This window comes from Elephas maximus, chromosome 1 (assembly GCF_024166365.1).
Source record: "Elephas maximus indicus isolate mEleMax1 chromosome 1, mEleMax1 primary haplotype, whole genome shotgun sequence".
Lineage (NCBI taxonomy): Eukaryota > Metazoa > Chordata > Mammalia > Proboscidea > Elephantidae > Elephas > Elephas maximus.
Window position 1 is genome coordinate 204,841,917 of NC_064819.1, and position 14,786 is coordinate 204,856,702.

A 14,786-nucleotide genomic window follows, 5' to 3' on the forward strand; every position below is an offset into this window, starting at 1 on the left:
TTTATAGATAGCAAAGTCCATGCTTCCACCTGCATCCAAAGCACAGAGGCAGCTGGCAGAACAAAGCACCAGAGAAAAATAGCTGACCAGAATCTCTTAAATTGCCCATGTACAGGTGCAACCTTGTTTTTCATTTCTGTGGCAGCCACCAGTGATTGACAATGTTTCGCCCAGAGGACTTAACCCTTTTTTTCCCCTAGATGAACCAAAGAGTCAATTTGGATGATTTAAAAAACAATTCCTGCCCTTCTGTACATTCTGGAGAAATTAAACCCGAACAGATGGGAACAGTGCTTTGAGCCAATATTTGTTGTTACTAGCTGCCATCAAGTTAGATCCCTGCTCTTGGTGATCCCAGGCACAACTGAAGGAAATGCTGCTTGGTCCTGCACTATCCCCATGACCCATTAGGGATTGGACCACTGTGGTCCATAAGATTTTCATTGGTTGATTGTTGAAGTAGGTCGCCAGGCCTTTCATCCTAGTCCATCTTAGTCTGGGAGCTCTGCTGAAACCTGTTCAGCAACACAGCAACACACAAACCCACACTGACAGACGGCTGGTGGCTGTGCGCGAGGTGCACTGAGTAGGAATCAAACTCAGGTCTCCCATGTGAAAGGCAAGAGATCTCAAGCAATTTTACCTTTCATGAAAAAAGGAACAGAATAAGTCCAGAGAAAAGATATAAAAAATTATCACTAGGCCTCTCTAGCTTTATTGTCAAGATTGAGGCACTTCATTTTTATTTATGTTGTTATTGGTTGACCTTGAGTTGCCTACAACTCACAGTGACCCCATGTATAACAGAACAAAATGTTGTCCAGTCCTGCACCCTCTTCTTGATCATTGGTATACCTGAGTCCATTGTTGTGGCCACTGTGCATTTTGACTGCCTACAACTTATGGGGCTTATCTTCTAGCACTATATCAGACAATATGCTATTGTGATCCATAGGGTTTTCATGGGTCAATTTTTTGAAGTAGATCACCAGGCCTTTCTTTCTAGCCTATCTTAGTCTGGAAGTTCCAAGGAAACCTGTCCACCACGGGTGACTCTGCTGGTATTTGAAATACCAGTAGCACAGCAACATGCAAGCCACCCGAGTATGACAAACTGACAGACAGGTGGTGGTTTTTATCTATAGATTCCCAAATAGAGATAGCATGTAGCAAACCCTCCTCTGGAATGGGAGTGACATTAAGCATTGGACTATCTGGGTGAAACAACCTGACCTATAAAACCAATTCTTGGTTGGCCTCAGCTGTTGCCCCATCAATATTCGACAAGCTAATTTAGAGGGTAAGTGAGCAGCAGAGAGGAGATGCTATCATGCTGCTCCGTTTTGAAACTTCCAAAGACTGTATGTAAACTGGGCAGCCTAACTGGTCCAGTGGTTTGTCCCCCCTCTCCCCCACCTCCTCCCAGACTCCCACTGTGTCTCACCTGGGGTTACTCTTCTTAGTTGTGCACAAGGACAGCAACGACTTAGGGAGTCTCCTTGGAGGGGCTGAATTTGTGTGGAGTCCACACAGACAGACCACCTGCTTCATGCTCACTCCTGCAGTCTTCAGGGAGTGTTCATGGCAGGATGAATTGAGGGATCACACAGGGGTGAAGGCAATCTTTGATGCTAACAAGGAAATAAGCAAAAACCATGAGTGTTGTACAAAGAGCTCTCAGAACCAGCACAAAAGTTGGATATTTGGAAACATGGAATTACCTTCTAAATGGTGGCCCTTCCTAGTGATAGAAGGCCAGTTTGTTGCCTCGGATTGTTGTTGTCTGGTGCTGTTGAGTCAATTTTGACTCATAGTCACCCCGTGTGACAAAGTAGAGCTGCCCCATAGGCTTTCCTAGGCTGTAATCTTTACGGAGCACGTAACCATTGTGCCATCAGGGCTCCTTCTACCGCAGATTGTTGTTGTGTGATGTCAAGCCGACTCTGACTCATAGTGACCCTATAGAACAGAGTAAAACTGCCCCTTAGGGCTTCCTGGGCAGTGATCTTTATTGGAGCAGATTGCCAGGACTTTCCTGCCACAGAGTTAGCATTACAGAAGGCCCCAGAGCTCTGGGGTGGACTTCTCCACTGCCAGTGAGTTCTCTGCTTCCCCCACAGGGTCCTGAGGCGAGGAAAAGATTGTTAATGACGTGACACCACTGTGGATCAGATGGTTTCTCTTTCTGGTAGGTGCGGTATAAATCACCTTCTCTTTAGCACAAGAAATCTCACTGATGAACATTCTTGATGATTTAGATGTCTGGAACACACTATAACATGAGCACAGAGCATGACCTCAATAACTCTCAGTTGTGGAGCAATGGCTTGACTTCTGAATGGAAAAAAATGTCATGAAGACAACTCTGACACTTTTCTTTGAGAGTTTTAGTAAACTTCTAATTACTGCAAGTGCCCAGAAGCTCCCCACTCTTGTGTCTTTGACCTTGAAATGGTCTTTGAAATGAGTCAATGTTCGGTTGGTGGCATCTGTCCAGATGTTCAGGTCTCCACACTCAGACCATTTAATCTGGAACTCAAATAATCACAGGAACTGTGGCCTGGAAACCAACCTATCTTATTCATCAATCACACCTTTTGTATAAGTCTTGATATATCTAAGTGGCCAAAAGCTACTGAACTTAAAATTTTCAATTTTCATTCATTGTTTTGATCTTGGCCACAATTAGTGATTTTGCATGAAATAAAATAGCAAGATTATTCAGAAATCACAGCCTCAGAATTGTGGTGATAATCTAATCAGGCAAAAGCTTGGATGCTTGTCAATTTAATCAGAACAATAGGTGCTATCAACCAAATAGATACTGTAGGAAGTATTGTCTCAGAAATACTCCAGCCTTGACTCAGGAACATAACCCTCTCCGTCTGAGATTGTAGTGGGCATATGGAATATGGGCCCCTGGTTATGCAGTGGTTAAGCATTTGGCTGCTAACCAAAAGGTTGGCAGTTTGAATCTACCAGCCACTGCTTGGAAACTCTATGGGGCAATTCTACTCTGTTCAATCGCTATGAATCAGAATTGACTAAATGGCAACAGGTTTTTTTTCCCCCTTGGTTATATGGAATATACCTCTACTTTGAGAATAAGTCTGAAATCCTACCCTGATATTTACCCCTTCAATGTGTACCGATGTCATCATTACAACCTGGAGGGAGAGAAATCCCAGGCCCAGAGCAGTCCATGTGGAAGTTGAAAGCTTGTGACTGTCTCTTCAATTTGGTCATTCCATGAAGGAGAAAGCCTTTTGATCACTACACATTCTAACAGGCTTACGCACAAGGGGTTATAGAATGCTATAGACTTTGGATATTCTTGGCCTTGGGAAAAACTTTTTTTTTTTTTTTTAAATTTGTAAGGGTAATTACCATTATTTACAGTACTCAGGGCAAAGCTCCACCCTGGGCTTTGGGCCAGGGGATCTCAGACTAGAGTGTTGTGGGGTGAGCCAAATCCAAGACAAAGGTACAATTATACTCACATAAAAACCAACCCTGGTGGTGGTGGGATGAGGGAAAGGCTCACACAACGGGAGGTGTGTGTAGGGAGGGGCTTCCTTTGAAGTTTTGCATAAATCTTGTCAATTTTTTTTTTTTTTTTCCCTATAGCACTGGGAATGAAGGTTCTTGGTTTTCATCCTGGGTCTCTTACTAAGCTGTGCCATAAGGAAATAGACTTCCTTCTTACTTGATTTGCCAATTTTTAAAACTGAACCTTAAGTAAAAGAATTTTGGAAGAATTAAGAAAATGGGAAAGGTTGGGTAAGGCGTGATGAAGCTTTCTTAATTTCTTGGCAGAAAAGAACGAAAAGTAAAACAGCAAAGACTATATTTTTATAAGTCAGCTTGACTTTTGAAGCACTTCACTTTATCCATCTCTCTGATTTATGTCCATTTTTCACTCATGGAAGTTTTAAAGCTGTGGGTTTAGAAAAGGGTGGCTACAGAGCCTCAGGTTCTCCAAGTCAGAAAATAATTAGCTAATACCTCACTATTCACATGCATTCCCTTCGTGTTAACTTAGGCTACTTCATTTTCTTCCTGTCAGGATTAAGGCCAGACGATTATTTATGCTAATGTTATGAATCATTGACAAGAAAAGCTTGTAATGGAAGTGTTGTCACACCTTGAGGTACACGGGCACTAGAAGGCACCAGGAGCAATCAGTGAATGGGAGAATCAGCACACACCCAGCCACCCCCCTCACCTGGCCCTTAGAATGGTGGTAATGCAGGAATTCCTCATTAAATGCATCGTTTCCAAAAGGGCAGTCTCTATAGATTTTCTGTAGCACCCTTCAGAATGGGAAACACCTTGGAAGTTGGATTTTCTCCTTCAGTCCATGCAGGAAATGCTCTTTGGGGAGTGGGTGTAGAAACGTGAAGTGTGCTCGAATTTGCCTCAGTGAAGCCAAGCACTACAGAAGTTTCAGAGCGTTAGCCTGCCCTTGACTGCTGCACACACCCAGCTGCAGACACCTGATAGAACTCAGCACTCTAGTGCCCGGCAGCAAAGAGGAAATGGGGGAATTACAGGCAGGCTTGACTTGAAACACTGCTCCAGCCCCACCTGAATTTCAGGTGCCCCAGGGAGTCCTTTCAACCACCTGGAATTGAGGCTGTTTAAAGGTACAGATGCAATATGTGTTTGTCTTGCTTTTGTTTGCACCTGAATGCAACTACCAGCTGGAAGCCAGAAGGTGTGGGGCATTACAAGCAATTTTGCTTGTAAATAAAGAGAATGTAAGAGTTTAAAAAGCATTGTTGTGGCTGAGAGACAGTGAGAAGAGAGAGAGACAGAAGGGGAAAATTATAGATCAGAAAGGAGAGAGGGAAGGAGGGTGGAAGAAGAAATAGATTTACTACAGCAAATAGAGAAATACACAGTGCAATTTACAATGGTGTGATATTGCTGCATATTTTCCATGATATGTTAATATTCCTACATCCAATTCATCCTCAAACAATTTATCGATGTAAAGCTAGAAAATAAGCCTTCTGGGCCTGTGATCTATCTTTGTGCAATATTTATTGGACTAGCCTACTATGTGCCAGGCACTAATGTAAACACGGAGAATAAATGATAAAAAGATGTCATCGCGTTGCAGACTGCAAATAGACCATTGCTATGATGGAGGTGTACCAAGGGCCCAAGGAGCAGAAAGAGGCATCTGTGTCTCCTTGAGGGAAGTGAAGGCAGAATGAAAAGGGAACATGGCAAGAATGAAGATTTTACACAAACTTCTTTTACCATAAAAGCAACCTCAGTAGACAAATTTCCACAAGGATGTGAAATGCATTAGTGGTGTTGTTTTATTATTTATTTCTTCTCCACTAGGAAAGTTTCTCTCGATAACATTTGGAAATAAAAACGTTTTACTTAAGGTCAAAGTAAATATTTCAACAGCAATATGCAACTTTGAGATTCACTTTGATCAGCCTATTATGTTGAAGATTTTTCTGCAAAAGCTATCGGAAATTCAGAAAATACAGCGTTTAGCTAACTTTCTTATTCAGTTTTTAGTAATATAAGGTTACTCTTTTTTTTTTTTTCTTTGTCAACAGTGAGTGAAATAAACATTTGAAAAGAGCCTGTTCTTTTTAAAGAAAATACAGTATGTAGCGCTGCAAACTCAAGGACAGTACCCTAATGATTAAGAGGGAAATGGTTTTTTGTGTGTGTGTGCATGTTTGTGTTTGTGGTAAAATACACTGTCATGGATTGAATTGTGTTGCCACAAAATATGTGTCAGCTTGGCTATGCCGTGATTCCAGTATTGTATGACTATCCACCATTTGGTCATCTAATGCGATTTTCCTATGTGTTGTAAATCTTATCTCTATGATGTTAATAAACTGGGACTAATGGCATTCATGTCAAGATTAGGTTGTGTTTTAAGCCAGTCTCTTTTTTTTTTTTTTTAATTAAGTTTTATTAAGCTTCAAGTGAACATTTACCATTCCAATCAGTCTGTCACATGTAGGTTTACATACATCTTACTCCCTTCTCCCACTTGCTCTCCCCCTATTGAGTCAGCCCTTTCAGCCTCTCCTTTAGTGCCAATTTTGCCATCTTCCCTCTCTCTCTATCTTCCCATCCCCCCTCCAGTCCAGAGTTGCCAACACACTCTCCAGTGTCCACCTAATTTAATTGGCTCACTCTTCATCAGCATCTCTCTCCCCCCTGCTGACCAGTCCTTTTCATGCCTGATGAGTTGTCTTCGGGGATGGTTCCTGTCCTTTGCCATCAGAAGTTCTGGGGAGCATTGTCTCTGGGATTCCTCTAGTCGCATTCATATCATTAGGTATGGTCTTTTTATGAGAATTTGGGGTCTGTATCCCATTGGCCTCCTGCTCCCTCAGGAGTTGTCTGTTGTGCTCCCTAGCAGGGCAGACATCGATTGTGGCCGGGCACCAACTAGTTCTTCTGGTCTCAGGATAATGTAGGTCTCTGGTTCATGTGGCCCTTTCTGTCTCTTGGGTTCTTAGTTGTCGTGTGGCCTTGGTGTTCTTCCTTTGCCTTTGCTCCAGGTGGGTTGAGACCAATTGATGTATCTTAGATGGCCGCTTGTTGGCATTTAGGACCCCAGGCGCCACAATTCAAAGTGGGATGCAGAATGTTTTCATAATAGAGTTATTTTGCCCATTGACTAAGCCAGTCTCTTTTGAGATATAAAAGAGAGAAGCAAGTAGAGAGACAGGAGACCTCATACCACCAAGAAACAAGGGCCAAGAGAATAGCGCATCCTTTGGACCCTGGGTCCCTGTGCTGAGAAGCTCCTTGACAGGGAATGACTGTTGACAAGGACCTTCCCCCAGAGCTGACAGAGATAGAAAGCCTTCCTCTGGAGCTGGCACCCTGAATTTGGACTTCTAGCCTCCTAAACTGTGAGAGAATAAATTAAAGAATAAATAAATAAAGCCATCCACCTGTTGTTTTTTACTTGTGGTATTTCTGTTAAAGCAGCACTAGATGACTAAGACATACACATAGCATAAAATCTACCATTTTAAAGTGTATAATCCCATGGTATTTAGTACACTCACAATGTTGTGCAATCATCACCACTACCTAGTTCTAGAGCATTTTCATCACCTTAAAAGGAAACCCATACCCATAGCAGTCACTCCCCATTCTCCCAGCCCCTGGCAACCACCAATCTACTTTCTGTTTCTACAGATTTTCCTATTCTGGACATTTCATATAATGGAATCATATAACCCACTGCCGTCGAGTCGATTCCGACTCATAGCGACCCTGTAGGACAGAGCAGAACTGCCCCATAGAGTTTCCCAAGGAGCACCTGGTGGATTCAAACTGCCAACCTCTTGGTTAGCAGCTGTAGCACTTAACCACTATGCCACCAGGGTTTCCATGGAATCATACAGTAGGTGACTTTTTGTGTCTGGCTTCTTTCACTTACATAATGTTTTCAAGGTCACCTATGTTGTAGCATGTATCAGTACTGCGTTCCTTTTTATGGCTGAATAATATTCCCTTGTATGGATATACCACATTCATCAGTCGATGGACATTTGGGCTGTTTCCACCTTTTTTGCTATTGTGGATAGTGCTAGTATGAATATTCATGTACCAGGTTTTCTTTGAACACCAAAATAGATGAATAATACGATTATTCTATGTTTATTGAGGAAATGTCAAACTGTTTTTCACAGTAGCTATACCAGTCTACATTCCTATCAGCAAGGTATGAGGTTCTAATTTTTGCACATCCTCGCTAACACTTGTTTTCTTTTTCTTAAATTATTATAGCCATCTTATTGTTGTTGTCAAACACATATCTATCTTGTAAGCTGATTTTGAAAATTAAATGAGATAATGCATATAACGCCCCTGACGAGGTGCCTGTACATAGTCTGTGCTCAGCAAATGTTATTATTAAAATCAGTCTGTAATCATGAATAATTATAGAAATGAACACTTTTCCTTTCCCTGCTAAATTATGCTTCTGTACATAGGACAAAGTGAATGGGAACAAAGAAAATTATTTGTGAATTTAACGGTTATAGCCTACTAAAGCCCCCAAACCAAACCTGTTGCCATCAAGTTAATTCCAACTCACAGTGACCCTATAGGACAGAGTAGTACTGCTTCATAGGGTTTTCAAGGAGTGGCTAGTGGATTTGAACTGCTGACTTTTTGGTTAGCAACTTGAGCTCTTAACCACTGCTCCACCAGGGCTCAGCAGCCTACTAAAGTGGTTAAATACATTTTTTAGTGGAATGTTCTGGTGTTGCTGAAGAGCGATTTATTTAATACAATAGTTTCCACGGATGTTGTCTTAGTCATCTACTGCTGCTAATAACAGCAATACCACACAAATGGATGGCTGTAACAAAGAGAAATTTATTCTCTCACAGTGTAGGAGGCCAAAAGTCCAAATTCGGGGGCGTGGGGGGAGCAACTCCAGGGGAAGGCTTTCTGTCTCTGTCAGCTCTGGGGGAAGGTCTTTGTCATCAATCTTTCCCAGTTGAGGAGCTTCTCAGCATTGGGACCCAGGGTCCAAAGGATGCGCTATTCCCTTGGCCCTTGTTTCTTGGTGGTATGAGGTCCCTCTGTCTCTCTACTTGCTTCCCTCTTTTATATCTCAAAAGAGACTGGCTTAAGATACAATCTAATCTTGTAGATTGAATCCTGACTCATTAACATAGCTGCCACTAATCCTGCCTCATTAACATCATAAAAGCCAGTGCCCTCGAGTGGATTCCGACTCATAGTGACCCTACAGGACGGAGTAGAACTGCCCCACAGAGTTTCCAAGGAGCGCCTGGCAGATTCGAACTGCCGACCCTTTGGTTAGCAGCCGTAGCACTTAACCACTACGCCACCAGGGCTTCCCATTAACATCATAGAGGTAGGATTTACAACACAGGATAATCACATCAGATGACAAAATGGTGGACAATCACACAATACTGGGAATCATGGCCTAATCAAGTTAACGCACATTTTTGGGGGACATAATACAAGACAATGTGTAGACAGAGTGAGGTCACTGTAAGGCTGCCCACAATGGCCTCTGTTCTCAAGAAGCCTACCAGACTTAGCATTTATATCCAGGAATAGTCACACTAATCCCAAGAAGAACTACAAGAGCAGACGTTAAAAGCACATCAAGAGACAAAGTTAAAAAAGCGTCTTTAACTTCTGTGACAGAGACCCGAGCTCAAAGTGTCATGACCATAAGCAAACCTGACTTAGTTGGTTCCATGCCAAAAGATGTGAGCTCCATCTTTTTACTCCAGTCATCCCATGTCTGTGTGGGATTTGTGCACTTCTGCCTCAGGGTCTCCTGAAACTTTTTATATAAACACTGCTGAGCTGGATGTTGGGGTTTGGTTTTTGAACAAAAAGTTGTCTGAAGCTTTTAAGATGAGAAAAATATATGAGTGATGAAAACGATAGAATTCCCTGAATAGCATGAAAATATACGAGGCCATGAATCCTTAAAATTAGATGTTCGGACTCAACAAGAGTGATACTGTGGGCTTTTGTTTATGGATCAGGAATCTTTCCTCTCAGAAAACTATTAGAATTGTAAAGAAAAGAATTATTAAATGGTTAAGATACCAGATTCACACACAACAGGTTTCAGATATACAGATTTTAAAAGCCGTTTGAAGAATTTTTACCTTTAGGTGAGTGGGGATGCAAAACATTATGCAAATGAAATTTAATCTTCTGGATAATTTGCCTCAGTAAAAAAACTAAAAGGAAGATCACATTCACATTTTAACATTATGTTTTTATGTAAATAGTTACTCAGAATGCACGGGGGACTTGAGTGGAAGTATCTAATGCACTGCCCTAGATGGGTCGTCCATCTCGGATTCCCTGCCTTTGGGGTCAGATTGAGATGGCTGTGAGGAATTGTTTTGATGGTTTGATGTTAAGGTCACTGAATGCCACAGATGTCAGCGAGAAAGAAGAAAAAAATGGAGCCAGGGAAAAAAAAAGAAGAAGTATGAGAAAGAGATGAGAGGATGGAAAAAAAAAAAAAAAAGACAGCTGTGACCATGAAAAAAACTGTGGTAGAATATTAAATGAATTTTCTTTCATAAATTCCCTATTCCTGCTGGGCATTTGTAATTTTTTTAAAAGATCCTATTCTACTTGAGAATATCATGTGATACTCAGCACAAGCATAGATTTATGAAGAATTATCTCAGGTACACCAGAAATGTTAAATAACACGTGTTGATTGATAGATGGAAAACATTAGTGTATTGATGACATTTTAACCTCCCTATTGGCAACCACATCCAGATTAGCACCCCATTTTTGACTTAAAAAAAAAAAAAAACAAACCTGTGTGCCAAATATAGTGGTAGGTGCTGGACATACAAAGATGACTATGGCAACAATCTACACATACATACGTTGGTTTCAATGTCATGTGCTAAGCGTCCTGGTAGACATTAAGTATAGGACACTTACGTGAACACACTTAAGGAGGTAACTTACACTAAGTAATTAGGAGGGGCAGTGGTGGTTCAGTGGTAGAATTCTCACCGTCCTCCAGGAGTCCCAGGGTTAGTTCTTAGCCAGTGTACTTCAGGTGCAGCCACCACCTGTCTGCTCGTGGAGGCTTGGGTTTGCTATGATGCTGAACAGATTTCAGCAAAGCTTCCAGACTTAGACTAGGAGGAAAGGTCTGGTGATTTACTTCAGAAAATCAGTCTATTAAAACCCTATGAATCACAACCGTCTGACCCCCAACTGATCCTGGGGGTGGTACAGGATGCCGCGGTGTTTTTGTTCAGTTGTGCCTGCAGCTGCCATGAGTTGGGGGCCTACGCGATGGCAGCTAACAACAAAAAGTTTGGAAGGGAATCTTTAGTGCATGTGACATTTGAGATGAAACTCGAATGACAGTATCTAGCAAAAACATTGAGGGGAAAGGGGTTTTCAAGTAGAGACAACTCAGGGGCTTGAAAGAGCAACGGTCCTCTGAGGGGAGTGATGCGGTCTTGTTGCAATGTGAACAGAGGACTTCCACACAAAGTCGATGGAATTGGAGAAGCAGCAATGGAGAGATATGAAGGTCTTTTTGTGTCATAAAGTTGCTTGGGCTTTATTCAAATATCAGCCAAGTTTTTTACTTTTGCTATTACTTTCAGGACATTGAATTCCTTTTGAGAGTTCCTGGTGATATCAGAGAGCCAACAAACCAAACTATTGCCATCGAGTTGATTCCGACTCATAGTGACCCTGTAGGACTGAGTAGAACTACCTCACAGGATTTCTGAGGCTGTAAATCTTTACAGGAGCAGACTGCCACATCTTTCTCCTTCAGAGCAGCTGGTGGGTTCAAATCGCTGACCTTTTGGTTAGCAGCCAAGCGCTTTAACCACTATACCACCAGGGCTCCTTTGTTAGAGAGCACAGGAGTAGATTTATAGGAATTATTCTAAGCAAACAGGAAATGCTCAATGGATTTAGTAATAGTGGATAGGGGAGTCAGTGAAGAGTTTTGAGCAGCGCGGGTCAGGTTTGCATTTTATGAATTTTTAGGTTAAATGGGAATTTATTGACCACTTACAGTAAATGTAATTTATTTGGTTACTATAACAATAATCGTTTGTCTTGCATATACAACGCATGAAATGATTTTGTTTTACTTGGTTCACAAAAAGATTTTAGAAAAGCACTCTGGTATTTTCGGCATACCCCCTTCCTCTTTCGTCTAAAACATGAATTTTTATTTTTCACAGATACTTATTTGGACCCTGTTACAACATATTTTAACCTTAAATAAGTTTTTGCATATTATATGTATTCAGATACAGGACTGGAGGAAAAACACAAGCACCTATCGCTGACTACAGGAAGAGACCATAAATTTATTCCAAAAGACACCCCTTAAAATTAGTCTTATTAATTTATAGTTGCATCTTGCACAGGGAATATATGTTGGCTTTCCATATAATTTATTTCCACATTTTTCAGATGTTAGTAGAGTTTCCTTGTTTGGACAGAATACAGCACTTGGAAGGAGGACACCTGGACTCTGATCAATAGTTGTGGGGCACGTCAATTAATCTCTTTGTGATTAATTTGAAATATGGGGGAATAATGGCTTTTCTAACAGATTGTTATGAGGCTCAAGTTTGGTAATGTATGTGGGAGTCCTCTAAAACACACTGCAGCATGACAGTGGCAATAAATGTGTGACAATTTCAAGAAGGTGAAACACAGGGTAGAAGAGTTGAGGCTCCTGGTTCAACTGTCCGTCCAGCTCCTGTTCAATGCCTGGCAAACAGGCATTCAAGAATTAGCTGTTGAGTGAGTAAATGTACACACACACACTTTAAAAAAACACATTAAAGTGTTAAAATGATTGTCAATCCCTAATTATAAAATATGTTTAGGGAGACAGTAACTCTAGCTATTAAGAACAGATTTAGTCCCTAGCTGTATCCAGTTGTCAATGTAGTTAAAAAACAAAACCTACCTCTCATTCATGCATACACAGAAATGTCATTTCTTCTGAATCTGACATCACCGTGTTTACATTTTTACCTACTTTCAACCCTCACTTATTTGAATTCATCACCTGTAATAACCTAATTCCTAAGGAGAATTTTTCCGGCGATGTTCTACGAAGGTTATTTACTTCTACCTGTGTATGAATTTATAATAATTCACGACTTTTTCAGAATTAGGATTTAACAACACAGCTTTAAGTGAGAAAGTTACCAGGTAAATAGTTGGAACCAGCATTGGAAGGCAGGATTCTGCCATTGATTTATGTGATCTTGGACAAGTTACTTAACTAGTGTGTGTGAAAGAAGGGTCTTCATTTATATATTTTTGAAACACACACACACATACATACATTCTCACATTCATATAAACATACATACACATATATGCTCACACACTCACATGGTCGTACTCATCCATAACTTACAAACTCATACCCAACACACACACAGTCACACTCATACACACTGACATCCACCACACTCATACTGTCACACTCACAAACACACCACACACACACCATCCATCCTAGCTCCCAAGTTGTACCACAGAAGAGCTCTGAGGGGAGATGATAGGCTGGAAGGGGAATGTGGGGATACAAAGTTTTTCCTGTATTGTCTCTTGTTAAGTTTTCCTTTGGGTTATTCAGTTTGGGGTTCTGCCAGTTGTTCCTTTAATACTTAGGCTCAAGCAATAATGTTCTCCGGTCCCTAAGATCCGTCCATTTTCAACAGAAAAGATCAAGAGAAACAAAGTCATTAGAGGAAAGACAAAGAACAGATGACAAGTCAAGTGTTGACAGTTTATCTTTGGTAACTGGGCTGGAACCATTTGGTAGTACCTTGCCTGGCTTCTCATCTGTTTGTTTCCATTGAGTGGGATGTTATCTTCTGTCACCCAGGGCCATTGCCCTGACACCTTCCCCCTCTCACTGAAACTTCCAGATTCAAGGTTCTCAAACTCCTTTGGGTCCTGCTCTTTGCAGTCTGAGGAACTGTGACCGTCCCTAGGAAATGGGCAAGGCTGTGGACATTGATACAATGCAGATCTCACTTTTTTTTAGGAGAGCTATCTCCATTCTCTATACCCTTCAAGAAGGAAACTTGTTTACTACAGGTCCATCCTTACCCATCAACCACTTTAATACCTGTATCAAATTACACTCATTAAGTAACGAGGGGATTAGTCTTCCACATGCATATAAACCGACGATTTATTATTATATAGAAAAGTCTATTTTATCAGAAAAGAGTTTTTTTTTTTTTTCTTTCTCTGGTGAAGCTGGGTAATTTCTGTATTTATTTCTTCTCTGCTTACGTTTGTAAAATGATGGGACTGCAGCTTCCAGAAGATGGAGGAGCTGGCCTTGTGAGCCTTGTTTACAGGAAGAAGATGTGCTCAAGAGGCTAACAAGTGAGAATCGGCCTGAAAATCTTGCAGGAGAGAGTACTATCTTAGCCAGTATCAGCCATGCATGGATGGGAAGGGTTGTCCAGACTTGGACCACCCCTTCCCAAGGCTATGCTTCTTTAGGAAAAGACCACACACAGCAGAAAATAGATTAAGCGCATTATCTCTGCCCAGGATCTTTCCTAGATTCTGGATATTTCTATTTTGAAATCCAGAAGTGAAGCTTGCCCTTGGCTATAGGGCATTTTCAATAGAAAAATCCTATATTCATGTTTGCAAGAAAAATCTACCTTCATTTTGCATGGCTGCAGGCTCTCCAACAGCTACAGTACAACAGTTTGTCGCAAGTGTATTGGACGTTTCAGTTTGCCAGACCTGTCATGATAAATTAATTACAGGATGTTGCAGAAATGGCAAAGCTCCAGCAGCATCTTGCATAGTTTAATATAGCCCCATTTCCCCATTTCAATGTATTTGCGGTTAGATAAATCCTCAGAAATTTACAGCTGCTATAGACTAGTTTATTATGTACTCTGCCTGCACACATGATAAGTATAATAAGAATTTTATGTTCTTAAAGTACATAGATTTTGCTGATAGTTCTTTACCACCATGGAAATATTGTGCTAGTAAAAGTAGTATCTGCAGATACTTCTAAACATTCACATCTGTGTAACAGGCAGGGATGGGGAAAAACATTACTGTGCTTTACCATCTTCCATTTACTTTAAATTGAAAAAAATTGTGGCTCTAAAAAAATATTTGTGGAGCATTTATAAAAAACAGCCCTGTGAGCAAATTTAATGGAAAAAAAATTAGCTGCTGAAAATAGTGAAAAGCTGAACTGAAGC